Source organism: Cavia porcellus, unplaced genomic scaffold, assembly GCF_034190915.1.
Source record: "Cavia porcellus strain 051 isolate PalLab524CR breed Dunkin Hartley unplaced genomic scaffold, mCavPor4.1 scaffold_8, whole genome shotgun sequence".
Taxonomy (NCBI): domain Eukaryota; kingdom Metazoa; phylum Chordata; class Mammalia; order Rodentia; family Caviidae; genus Cavia; species Cavia porcellus.
Genome location: NW_026947491.1, coordinates 68026148 through 68038747, shown reverse-complemented (window position 1 = coordinate 68038747; position 12600 = coordinate 68026148). Strand labels below are relative to the sequence as shown.

The 12600-nt window shown below is 41.0% G+C and overlaps 1 long non-coding RNA gene across 6 annotated transcripts in view; it reads left to right on the top strand.

Moving 5' to 3' along the window:
* LOC134477362 (uncharacterized) overlaps window positions 1-12600 on the top strand; it is a 204322-nt gene that overhangs the window by 41721 nt on the left and 150001 nt on the right. For 5 of the 6 annotated variants that reach the window (XR_010049382.1, XR_010049384.1, XR_010049380.1 and 2 more), the window contains exon 1: window positions 2073-2215. The exons of the other annotated variant lie outside the window; for it this stretch is intronic. This is a non-coding gene — a long non-coding RNA (uncharacterized LOC134477362). Of the gene's footprint in view, window positions 1-2072; window positions 2216-12600 lie in introns of those variants that run through there. 6 annotated transcript variants of the gene reach the window in all.

Here is a 12600-nt window from a genome sequence, read left to right as displayed (position 1 = left end):
TATGCGATAAGCTGAACACATTTCAATTCATCTGCATAGCACAGCATCAAAACAGTCTTTCTCCTGAGTATTCCCTTGCTTGACACTAAATTGTCATGTATATCTCAGTTGAACATTATTCTCCCTGACAAATTGACTGCCTAAGACCTTCCTTGCGCTTTTGTAATAACTATTCCACCATTCATCTTCCAATTAAAGTATTTAGCGTGCTCATTGGAATCACCTCTGAATTTGTCAGAATGTTCCAGGAAAATTCCCAAGCCGTATCAAATAGAAAGGAAGACTATCAAATAGAAAGGAAGACTCTTTGCACCGAGGAGATAAGAAGGTAACATTTAATCTTTGCACTAGAGGACTGAGGACTGTTGGATCTTCACACCAGTCGCCTTCCTCAAAGGCGACGTTGCTGAATTTAGGAGAGTTTAGTTTATATAGAATTTAGAAGTGGGAGGTACAAAGTAAGTGACAAAACATTACATAAGTGGTTACTTGCATTGAGTCATACATTGACAGGCAGGCTAGTCGTGAAACAAAGGAATTGTTTATTATAATTTAGAAACACCCAGGGAACAAGAGGAGGGGGTCCTTACAGAGCGAGCATAGTGAAAGCGTTACCCTAATATAGGAACATTCTGGGGAGGGGCCCTTGAATTAGCCCAGGATACCTTAAAGTATAGCCAATTACTCTGACTCACTGTTCATCAGAGAAATGCAGCTGGGCTTAGATACCGTCAAGATCAATTGAATTCGAGCAGAAACAGCAGAAGAGAAACTTGCTCAGAGACTTCTAATTGATCATGGAATATCTATAAGCTTGCTATCTTATGAATGTGTTCCTACATTATACTTGTGCTCCAACAAGTACCTTCCATTGGGCCACAGCTCCATGTGAATAAAGAAATGAGTTATTTTGCTCCAGCACTGTGTTAATTATAACATAGCAGATGCTCAACAAAATTTTGTTACATTATGTTGGACATACTAAGGCCTTTTAATTTTGGTGCTGGTGGCCCTTTAGCATTGAGCATTATAAAAATGGACACTGGAAGAGCTGGGTGAACCAGAGACATCATTGGATGTAGTTTCATACGTGAAACATGTATTGTCACAGAGGATCTTTTGAAATTGGCCTTCCGTCTTTTACCCTTTGCCCCTCCAAAATTTTTTTACTGAAGAGAAGCTCTTCTTTAGATTTTCTTTAAATAGCTGCAGGAGCTCAAGTCTCTTGCAAAGGTCTGGTAAGAGAAGAAACGCACACCTGGAGGACAAAGGTGTCACCCAGCAGGCAGCGCTCCTGCTCACTCTGTAGTCTTCCCCCTGTTAAGGCCTTCTGCGCCTGAGTGTCCCTGCTTCAGTGTGGAGATCGGAGGAGCAAAGAAGCCCCTCTGTCTTCTTCAGGATGAGCTTTACATAAACTTGATTCCTTCTGTCTACTCTTGTCTCCCAAGTTTTTGCTTTCTGTATGACTATTCATAGAAAGGCTGAATCAGACCGATAAAGTTTTTTTTTGTCTTTTTCATTTTTATTGGTACCGGGGATCGAACTCACGACCGCCGGCTTGCAAGGCAGGTGCTTATGCCGCTGAGCTAAATCCCCAGCCCAAAACAGATAAAGTTTTTACAGCAACAGAAATGTGTTTCCATTTCTACTTACTTGCTTGCTTTTTATCCTACTTCACTCTTCAAATCTAATCTTTAACTCCTGAGAAATGAATCAAGCCTGATAAGCCCTCACAGAGGCTGTACAGACCTACAGCAGGTGTTGGGATGAAGAATTGGCTACTCACTCTCTTGTTCATCCTTTTATTAAAAAATGCTGTCCCAGAATGCTACTATAGCTATTCTTTTGTTGAAAGGTCACAGGTGATCTGGTGGTTTGTTTCCTTTTCCAGTCCCTGGCCTCGGGTTACTGTAAGATTTCCTCCAAAGGTTTATGAGCACAACATGTTTGCTGCCTTGGATAATGTGGGGTTAATGTGGAAGAGATAAATCTTACTGAGTCACCCAAAGGCTTCTTGTTATTCAGAGTCCTTTATGAATGCTAGGTTAAGCCCTGCTGGGCCTGCAGCTTCCCGTCTGTCACTTATCTGCCTGTAGATCTCACTTGTTCATTTCTCTTCGCCTAATGAGATATGCAAAATGGTGTTGCTGTTTTGTCAAAGGAGCAGCCCTTTGCCTTCTTATTTTTGAACGAGAAGAAAAGGTCCTTTAAGAAGGTATGTGCTGCGTAATGATTATATGCCTCTACCTCTTTTAATTCTTACTTTAAAAGGAAGTGACTCATAGTGTAGATAAACTGGACTTGAAACAATGTCTGGCTTATGCAAAGCTTCTATTTACATACTGTTCTCTTTCATTCATAAGGAAATAGGCACTCCAGGACTTCAGTGCTGGAGTTGCTCCTCTTCTGTTCCTGCTCTTTGATAGGTTGTGGCTAAGGGGTCTGCAAGAGGGTTTTCTGGATTTGTGACTTGCAACTTTCTTTTCTTGAAAATAGAGTTTCCTGTCTGTGGCTCTAGATACCAGCGAGAAGTTATAAGAAGTTCCTTAAAGACTCAGCCCTTCCACTCGTATTTTCTGTCTCCTTGTCTGTCTAGTGGAGGTTATTTTATATCTGTGTTCTTCATAAGGTTTAGTAAAGCCCTGTAGTGCGGCAACTGGGGACAAATGCTTTAGGGTCTGTCTGGGTCCCATTTCCTACTAGCATTGTAATCTTAGGCAAATCGTTTAATCTCTCTGTCTGTTTCCTCACCCATGAAACAAGGACTGTCACTCCAACTCTGACACCCTGGTACACAGCACCCCCTCCTTTTAACTAAAGGAACACAGAAGCAGCAGATGCTGCAGGAGGCTGTTCTCTGATAACGCCTTGTTTGCTTAAAGTTCCACCTACCAAATAAGAAAACAATTGCTTCTGGTCTCTTCCCCCCAAGTTTTCATTAACTAAATTCATATCACAGGAAGAAAGACTGCATGAAGTATGTCAACACACCTGGGCTGGCTTTTGTGGTACACCATTGTCTTCTATTTTCAGTCCCATTCAGTATTCCAAAGAGAATAATTTACGATCCATTGTTTATTCTGCCAAACCCAGTGGAATTCATTCCAGGCCATTATATATTTCTGTAATCTCACTGAATTCCCCTAAAAGTCATTTACTATTGCCCTAAAGATTGCCCCCATTCTACTTTCTCCCCTTCCCTATAGAAATGGGATGTCCAAGTTTCTAAATCCTGTTGGGCTAGTGATTAATGACACTATGTGGCTATTTGTCTTCTCTGCAGCTAATTGTCTTTGTCAGTTTATTCCAACCAATCCTAAGAGGGCAGAGCGGAAATTGTCCTTCTCTTCCACACCTGTAAATAGCAATCATAGTAATACTTGGATCCAAGGGCTGCAGCGATGGTGAGATGAGAGTTTGTGTAAAACATATCACCTGGTATCACTCATTATTTGAGATTATCATTAAAAACAATTTTATGTGTAACCTCATAGTGTGAAGTGTTTTTGCTGTTGTTGTTTTAATTTTAAGGGTTTATTTTATGCCCTAAATCACTGCTTCTCTTTGACCTATTTTTTTCTCATATAAACTTTCTGAAGAATTCATCTGGGGAGATGAGGAGAAGCCTCTACTAGATGAGGAATATTTATTGAATATATGAAACAATGATCAGTGAAAGTTGATATTGCAAGTTTTAAGATCTGACTATATTCTTAAAAATGCAAATTTCTCTGTGAGACTCCTGGAGAAACAGAGAGTGGTATGGCAAGGTGCTTGTTCTCTTCAAGTAGAGGGTTTAAAGGAGTTCTCAGAAGCTGGGATTCCTGTCCTGCCCACTGGTTTCTGAACCGGAGATGACCTCAAGCTGGGGTGATCTGAAACACTCCCACTTAGACTTGGCTGAGCTTCTAGCACAACAGCACCCAGGCAAGGCCTCAGGCAAACAATCTTCCCTTGTTTTTCCAGCCCTTGAAGTGCCTCTCGTACTCTGAGACAGTTATTAACCCATCACAGCTTGCACACTCCTTCAGGTGTAAAGGACCGTGAAGGTGAACTCAAGAGTTTTTCTAATAGATTCTACTCTTAATTCCTTTAAACTGCTTTACTCTCTGAATCCTACTTTCATTCATTCATTTGTTCCCTCCATGTTGTCCTCCCACACCCAATGAATCATTATCCAGTGGTGAGTGGAACCTTAAAACTTGCTGTTCATGAATTAGTGGGACACAGATGGGGTTTATAGCTCAGCGGTGCAGCGCCTGCCTGACAAGCGCCAGGTCTTGAATTTGATTCCTGGTACATAAAACAAAACAAAACAAAACAAAACAAATCAAAACGAAACTTAGTGATGCAGTTCTTCCATCACGATTCAAACTAAAAAATCATTTTGGAAGCATGTTCCTGTGCTAGGTTCTATACTATAGAAATTCTGAGTGTGTGTGTGTGTGAGTGTGTGTGTGGCAGAGAGAAAGACAAAGAGACTGAGAAAGATAGACAAGGAGACATACAGAGAGATAGAGAGAAACACACACACACACACACACACACACACATACACAGATAAAGACAGAGACAGAGGGAGGGAGGGAAAGGGAAGGAACAAAACAAAATTTGTCTCTTTGGAACTGATGAGCTAGCCTCAACAGGCTGGTTCTTTAGGGTAACATTAGGACCCATCTACAATCCAAACTTTGCAATTTTGTCACTTTCTTAATTCCATTTGACTTTGGTTTCTATTTCACTGCAGCCATCCTTTATATAGGCACTGCTTAGGCATGTATGATTACACTTGACCTTGTCATCCCAGAACCGAGAGCTAAACTCCAGTGACTGGCTTGCCCATCACAGCTGCCCATCCCTGCAGCTTTCTCCTCCCACATTCCAGCCATGCAGTTTCTTTGGAACTTCATTTCTTCTTTCTTTCTTAGCGTATCAGTTACTTCATCCCATCCAGTCTGGGCAAGTTAATTGCTTACTGTTTCAATTTTTCTCTAGTCAATTCTAACCCATCCCTTTCACCTTCTCCTCCTGTCACATCCTTCTAGATCCTTCCCTGTGTCTATGCAAATCCTCCTTTCTCACATCAACATCAATGATGCTCAGAAAAAGCCACTCCACATTGTCAAAGCAAACTTACTGCTTTCAATTTTAGCCATGATTAAAAGCTGATGAGCAGTCTTTCCATTGGTCTTAAGCTGTTTCTTCAGTCTCTACCACTGTCTTGTTTTTAAGGTATATTTTCAGTTAAAGATTCTTTGATTATGGAAAAATATAAACACACAAAAATCTATACAATAGTATCATAAACTTCCATATACCTATTGTCACAGGCAGCTGAGTTATTTGGAAATATTATAGGCAGTCAGACAGGGCTGGGCCCTCAAAGGAGACAGCAGACGTTCACTTGCAGCCTTGGAAGAGATAATCACCTGCTGTGGGCCAGATCTCAAGACAAAAGGCAAAACAAATAAAATTGCATCCTAAGGATCCACAGTCCAAATACTTCTTCCATACTCTGAGAAAGTCAGGAGTCAGCATCTTACCCCTCAACAGGAAAAGTCCCTGCTGTTAAGCATGACTGCTTACTAGGTGACTGGTTCCCCCATTTGCTCCTAATTTAATCAATTTTATCTGAGCAATTAATCTTATTGGTTGACCACAGTTCTGACCTGCCTTATGCCCACCTTGCAGATTCCCATTTCTCCTCACCTTTGACCCATCTAACTTCGTGATTTTACTCTATAAAAGTCCCTGGGAAAAGACAGAGTCCTTGGCAACCTGCTCGGGACCCCTTCTGTCTCTCTCAGGCAGAAACTTTCTTTCTTTCAATAAATGTATTCTGCTCTTAACCTCTGTGGTTCCTAAAATTCATTCTTTGATTTTAGAGAACACGAACTCATACCAGACATAGTAGGTTGGGAATTTCATTCCCCTATATCACTATCACTTAGCTTATGATCATTTTGTTTCATTTATGGTTTTTGTTTCACATCTAAGTTATTTTAAAGCAAATTATTCCAATTATTTTAAATACTTAATATTATATTATTTGTGTAGTCAAACAAAAGAATGTTTAAAAATTAACCACATTAGCATTATCTAAGCATAAACAGTTACCTGTCATTAGATATACAGGTAGTTTTTACATTTCCCTGATTGCTCTTTAACTTTTTTAGAATAATGTCTGTTAAGTCTCTTTTAATGTGAAACATTCCCCTATTTTTCTGTTTTCTTGATTTTTATTCCCCCAGTGTTGGAAAAGTCTGGGTTTCATGATTGCTTTTTGAGATTACCACAATACTATGCCTCTCATTTCTGCCAGCGGATCAGGTTTATGGGAGGAGCTTCTTAACTACCTGCCCTCCTATCTGTAACACTGTTGGCAACTACATCCATCATTCCTCCTCTGCAGTTCCCCAGGAAAGCTATCCTTTCTCCTTCCTCACCCCAGTTCTTCCATCATGTCCTCTAGGGTCCCTTCCTGCTTGCCTTCTTGGCATGTCCCCTCCAGTTTTTCAAAAAATGCTTTCTTGCCTGTGTCCTCTCCCTGACCTTTTCACATCATCTTGACTGTGAAGCTACATTAACCAGTCAAATAACACACACTCACCTCCAGACTTCTTTTAGTCTTGGGTCTCATTTTGGTTCCATCACTCATCTTCCTTTGAAAGCCAAACTTCGAAACAGTTCTCTGCATTCATTTTTGACCCTCTTGTAATTTCTGTGTGCTCCCTAACTCACGTCTAGCTTCAGTGGGTGACACTCCAAAGTCACAGTGCAATGCTTTCTAAGGTCAGTGTAATCCTTCTCTGGCTAAATGCAATGGCTGTTGTGTAAATTGTTATCTACTTGATTTCTTTGTAGCATTTGATGGTGTTGCTCACTCATGGCTTTTTCCTTTGTTTTGTTTTGTTTTGGGTGCAGGAAATTAAACTCTGGGTCTTGTGCATTTCAGACATGTGCTGTACCCCTGAGCTATATCATCAGTCTACTGCTTCTTGAAACATTCTCCAGCTTTAGTGACTTGGTCTTTTCAGGTTTTCCTCTTAGCTATCTGATTGTAACTTCATAACTCCCTTGAAGGTTTTTTATTCTTCCTGCACCCTGAGGTTTAAGTATTTTGGCATCCATTTACCCTAGACGATCCTATCTCTGAGTCTCTAGCTCTGAAGTCTCTCTCTTGAGAAATAACCGTATGTGGCCACCTGTCTACTGGACAGACTTCCATAGCTTATACTTGATTCATGATCTTTCCACCTAAACTTCTGTCTCTTTCTACATTATCTAACTCTGTGAATGCCATCCTCACTGTGAGAAATTGTGGCCCTGTCATTTCTATCAAAGGATATAAACAGAAGTGCTTCCATCTTTAACTTTCATCCACTGTAAGCAGCCCCTCTCAAACACACTGAAATTATGGGAAATGTCTGCTCATTTTAAATTCTGGAAACATAGCTGCGGACCAAGCTGGCTTATCAATAGCCAAGGACTTTCTGTGTTTCTCACCTTCCCCCTCCTGTTCTTCCTCTCCTTCAGCAACCCTTTGGATCTTCCCCTCAGCTTCTTTAAACTAGCTGACTTCGGTAGATTGTAAGCCTTTGAATTCAGTCAATGAATTTAAAGAACAGCAGCTTCCCATGCATGAGGGTTTGAAAATCCCTACTTCCCTGCCATTTGGTGTACCTGTGACATCCTGTCCGAGTGCACTTGTGCCCTTCTGCAGAAGCAGACTTTATTTATTTATTTAGAAGCAGACTTTAAACTCTGTCTTGCTGAGTCTCTCGCTGGCTGTCTGGGTGCATTTTTTTCTGGGACTGATGATTTGAGTGTGGGGCTTACTTCTAACACCAGCTACCTAGATGCTCAAGTCACAAATTCAGTAATTATCCTTGACACACTCCTCTCTCCAACCTGTTCTCTTTATTTCCATTTCTAACGAATCAGTAAGTGATACTAATGTTTTTTTTTTTCCTAGCACCAAGAGTTGAATCCAAGACCTTCACACTGACCTACATCCCCAGCCCATTTATTTTTTTATTTTCAGACAAGGTGTTGCTAAGTTGTTAACTTGCCCAATCTGGATTCAAGCTTTTAATCCTCCTCAGTCTCTGCTAATCTTAGTATTACTCTCTTTTTATGTTCCCTTCCCTGAAGCTTCTTGTGTCTTAAATAAACTGCTGCAATATTGCAAAAGCCATAATGGGTCATGCCTATGATCTGCTCCCAATCCATTTCTCACACTGCTACCCAAGCTGTCATGTTTCTGTAGTGCATGGCTTCCTTCAAATTCTTCATTCTTCTAGGAAAATAAAGAAACAGGGTCGCAAATTATGAAGTCCTATTGATTTGGCTGCTTTATGTCAACTTCTGTTTTTTCTTTCCCCATCTCACACTCTATATTCTAATTTCTTGCATTTCCAGAAACAGCCTATTTTTTGATCCTTAAACTTGTTCACAGAGTTACTTAATGTGTCTTTCAATGTTCTTTCTTTTTGTTTAACTCAATGTTTGCATTTCCTGTTAGGAGTCACATCTTTTAGGAGGTCTTCTCTGACCTCCAGCCTGTTAGTGTCTTAGTTACTTTTCTCATTGCTGAGACAAAATACCTGACACCCCAAGTTAAAGGAGGAAAGGTTTATTTAGTTCACAGTTTGGAGAGGTCTCAGTTTACAATCAACTGGCTCCACAGCAGGGTGGCACATGGCAGAAGGGTGTAAGTTTGTGGTGGTGGAAGACAGCAAAAGCAATAAGAGAATTGAACAGTGTCTTTCTGCCCCTTTTACATTGTATCTAGACTGTCAGGATTGGGGTGCTGCCAAACCAGTCAATGGGCTGATCTAGTAATCACACAGCCTTAATCCCAGCATCATGCACTCTAGGTTCAGCCACCTCTGAAAAAGCCAAAAACTGCATGAAGCTTTGGAAAGACATCTAGACACAGACTGTAACATTCCGCTCCTGGTCCCCTCAAAGACTCATGCATGTCCCTTTATGCAAAAATCATTTAGTCCATCTCTGAGAGTTGTCAAAGTCCTAACAGTTTCAGCATTGCTGAAAAGCTCAAGTTTCAAGTCTCCTCTGAGATTTAAGGTAAACTCTTACCTGTGAGCCCCTGTACAGATGAAAAGAAAGTTGAACACTTCCAACATTCGATGGCACAAGACAGACATTTTCACTCCAAAAGGTACAAACAGGGGATACAAAGGAATGAGACCAAAGCAAGCCCAAAATCCAAGAGGAAATTAGTAAGTCCTGTAGTTGCACATGCAGCATCTGACACAATCTGTAGCAAGTTGTGAGCTCCAAAAGTCTTGAGTGGCTCTGCTCCCATGGTACTTCTGGTGGTTGTAGCTCCCCTAGTTTCTCTCCTGGGCCTAATCTGCTCACTCTTTGTAGGTGTCGTCAGACAATCCACATTCCTGCCTGGCGTCTCCACTACACCTTCACAGCTTCACTTATTGCCCACCCAGGGGCACATTGCCTGGCCTTCCAGGCCTTCTTAAATCCGGGTGGAAGCTTTGTTAGTCTCACAACTCTTGCATTCTGCATGTGCCTAAAGCCAGCACCACATAGATAATGCCAATTTCTGCTGCCAGCAGGAGTAGTAACCAGGCTTCCTTCTCTCTTTGCTGTACTGGCTGAGTCCCTGGATCATTAAGCACTCTGAATCCAATTCTGAGGAACAAATTTTCTATGCTGCCACCATTCTGGAACATGGTGCTCTGGGACTTTCTTCTCCAAGGAAAGTCTGTCATTTTTGCAACTGTGAGGCTCCTAAGGGCTGACTCTTTCTTCTTCTTGTGATGACTTTAGGGCATCTTTTCTATTCTGCTATTCCTTCTCAGCAGTCAACATTGCCTCTGTTCTGTCTTTGTGGTCTGTGGCTTTACTGGAGTTTCCTTTCAGGCAAAATACATAACGTTTTAAATCAGTCTGCTGGGCTCTTTGCTCTTGATTCTCAAAACAAATCTGGCTAAAAGTCCCCAACAATAACCATGGCACTGCCTCAGTGTTTGACTGCCTTGAGATTTCTTCTACCAGATTAATTAGTCTGCCACTCTTAATCTCACTCTCAAGCAAAATCTCTGGGCATGAGCAAAATGCTGATAAACTCTCTGCCAAGCCAAGTGGAGTCCAATAGTCAGTGCAGTCCTTCTTCCCAGCAGAAACCTCCCAAGCCTGGTCTTTACCTGCTGGATTTCTATCAGCCTTCTGGCCTTCTGAGCTCTGATCAGAATCTCCCATACAGAACAACATAAGGCATACCAGCTCTGCTTTTTCAGCTATGATCTGTGAACATTTCCGATCTCTTCCCATATGGTCTGGTATAGTCACAGTAATGACCCACTCCTGGTACCAAATTTTGTCTTAGTTATTTTACCCATTGCTGAGACAAAATACTTAACACCCATAAATTAAAGGATGAGAGGTTTATTTAGCTCTCAGTTTGTAGAGGTTTCAGTCTATAATCAGTTGGCTCCAAGGAAGAGTGGCATATGACAGAAAGACCATTTGTGGTGTTGGAAGATACGAAAGCCACAAGAGAGGAAGAGGAAGCCCCCGTTTCCCCTGTATGATATGCAGGCTACCTGCCTAAGGTCAAGTGTAGCACACCCCCAAATCCAGCACTAGACAATGAACAAATTTCAAACTCTATATTCAGCTGCCTTTAATCCCCTTCCCCCATGACTGCATGAGGCTTTGCAGGGGCATCCAGACACAAACCATATTAGTTACGAACAATTTTATGTAACTGCCATGAAAAATTCCATGTGATAAGCCATGCTCACTGTGTTCCTGTTCTTTTTCATTTGTTGATTTCTCTGAGGTAACCTAAGCCAGGCTCCCCAAGTCACAGAATTCCCAGCCAGAAAGACATTTTCATTGTACAGATGAAGATTTGTGTGGGGCTTACTATCTTTAAGAAGGAAATCCAAATGTCCTGTTTAGAAATGCAAAACACTCATCACAGAGGACGTGCAAGACCCTGTGTTGGCATTTTCGGGATATAAAGATAGAAACCCTGTCCTCAACTTACTCAGTGGGGTAGAAGAGACAAAATATGTGCTTGAATAGGCAGAATATAGTTAATGAGAATAGACTGACACTTCAAGAGAAGTAGAGAAAAAATACTGTGAGACTTCAGAGAACATCCTGATAAAAGGCTTTCAGGTCACAAAGGAAGTCAAAGAAAGGCCCTTGGAAGGCTGGTATTTGAGCTGAGCTTCCAACTTCAGTGGACAGTGAATAAATCTAGGGGTAAGGCCTGTGAGGAGACATAGTAGAGAGGAAATGCAGAAATCAGTTTGAATTTTAGCCTTAGGCATAATTTGTTAAATATCTCTATGAGAGTAAGCCCATACTTGGCCATTTCTTATTATTACAGAAATTTTATAGCATTAAATTGCAGATCTTTTGCTATTGGGAAAACATTTATATAGACTAGATATAATAGAACTGAATCAAATTTCCCCATAAAGTCAATATTGAACCTGACATTGAATTTGATTCAGTTCTCATCTAATTTGATTTTTGACCCTAATCATAGAAAGAATTAAGTTCTTGAAACAAGGTACCACTGTATTACTATGTCATTTTACCATTGTGTTACTATGTTATTTTGGCTGACTACTATTTCTTAACATTCAGAGAATTAGAAACTTGATAACGTTTACTTACTTTTTCAGGAAACGGTTATTGATCAATCCTCCTTAAGAGCTGTGTGCAATGGCAGCTACCAAGATCAGTAAGACAAAGTCACTGCTTCCAAGAAATCAGTGTCATGGTATTGGTAAGAGATAGAAAGGCTATGTCGTGGTTAAAGAACAAAGTGATCCGTACTGTGACAAAGGTATGAGTTGCCGTAGGAGCTGAGCCAATGAAACACCCACCTCTGGCTTGTAGATGAAACCATCAAAGAAAATCCAAAGGCAGGAAGTAGGCAGGCACAGTAGCCCACAGATAAAAGTGGAGGAGAGGTGAGCAAATAGAACCAGGGAGGTGGTTTTCTGTACCGTTGCAGGCTTGCAACTGAGCTACAGTGAAAATTTCGCTGCTATTTGTTGTGTTTAAGAGAAAAGGAGAAGCTGAATAGGGCAGGGGAGAATGGAAAAGCCTAGTTCCCTAGATTCACTTTTGCAGTTCCTGTGCTGTATAAATGAGGAAAGTCACTTAATATCTCTAGGGATCTACCAGTTGGGCCTGGGGTAGGTGGTCTTTAAGGTCTCACCCAGCTTGCGTGGCTCTGGATCCTGTCTCCTCTCTGGTATGCAATGAGATTTAAGGATACTGCTGATGCTGGTCCAGGACCTGTAGGGTAGCTGAAAACTAATGAAACATATTTTCAGACCTTTTTCCTCTATGAATGAGTAGTGTTAGGTTTTATCTATCAGCCGTGGCTCTTCATCTGCTACTTTTTTTAGAGAGAGGAAGGGATTGATTTTTTTAAACATTCTGACACCCCTTTTTACCTCTTTAATCAGTACTACTCATGAACCACATAATATACTGATAAGAACTGAAATTATTCATTAACATTTATCGTGGGGCTATTTTGAAAACATTATCTCACTTCATTTCCTAGAATATCACCAAGTCTCC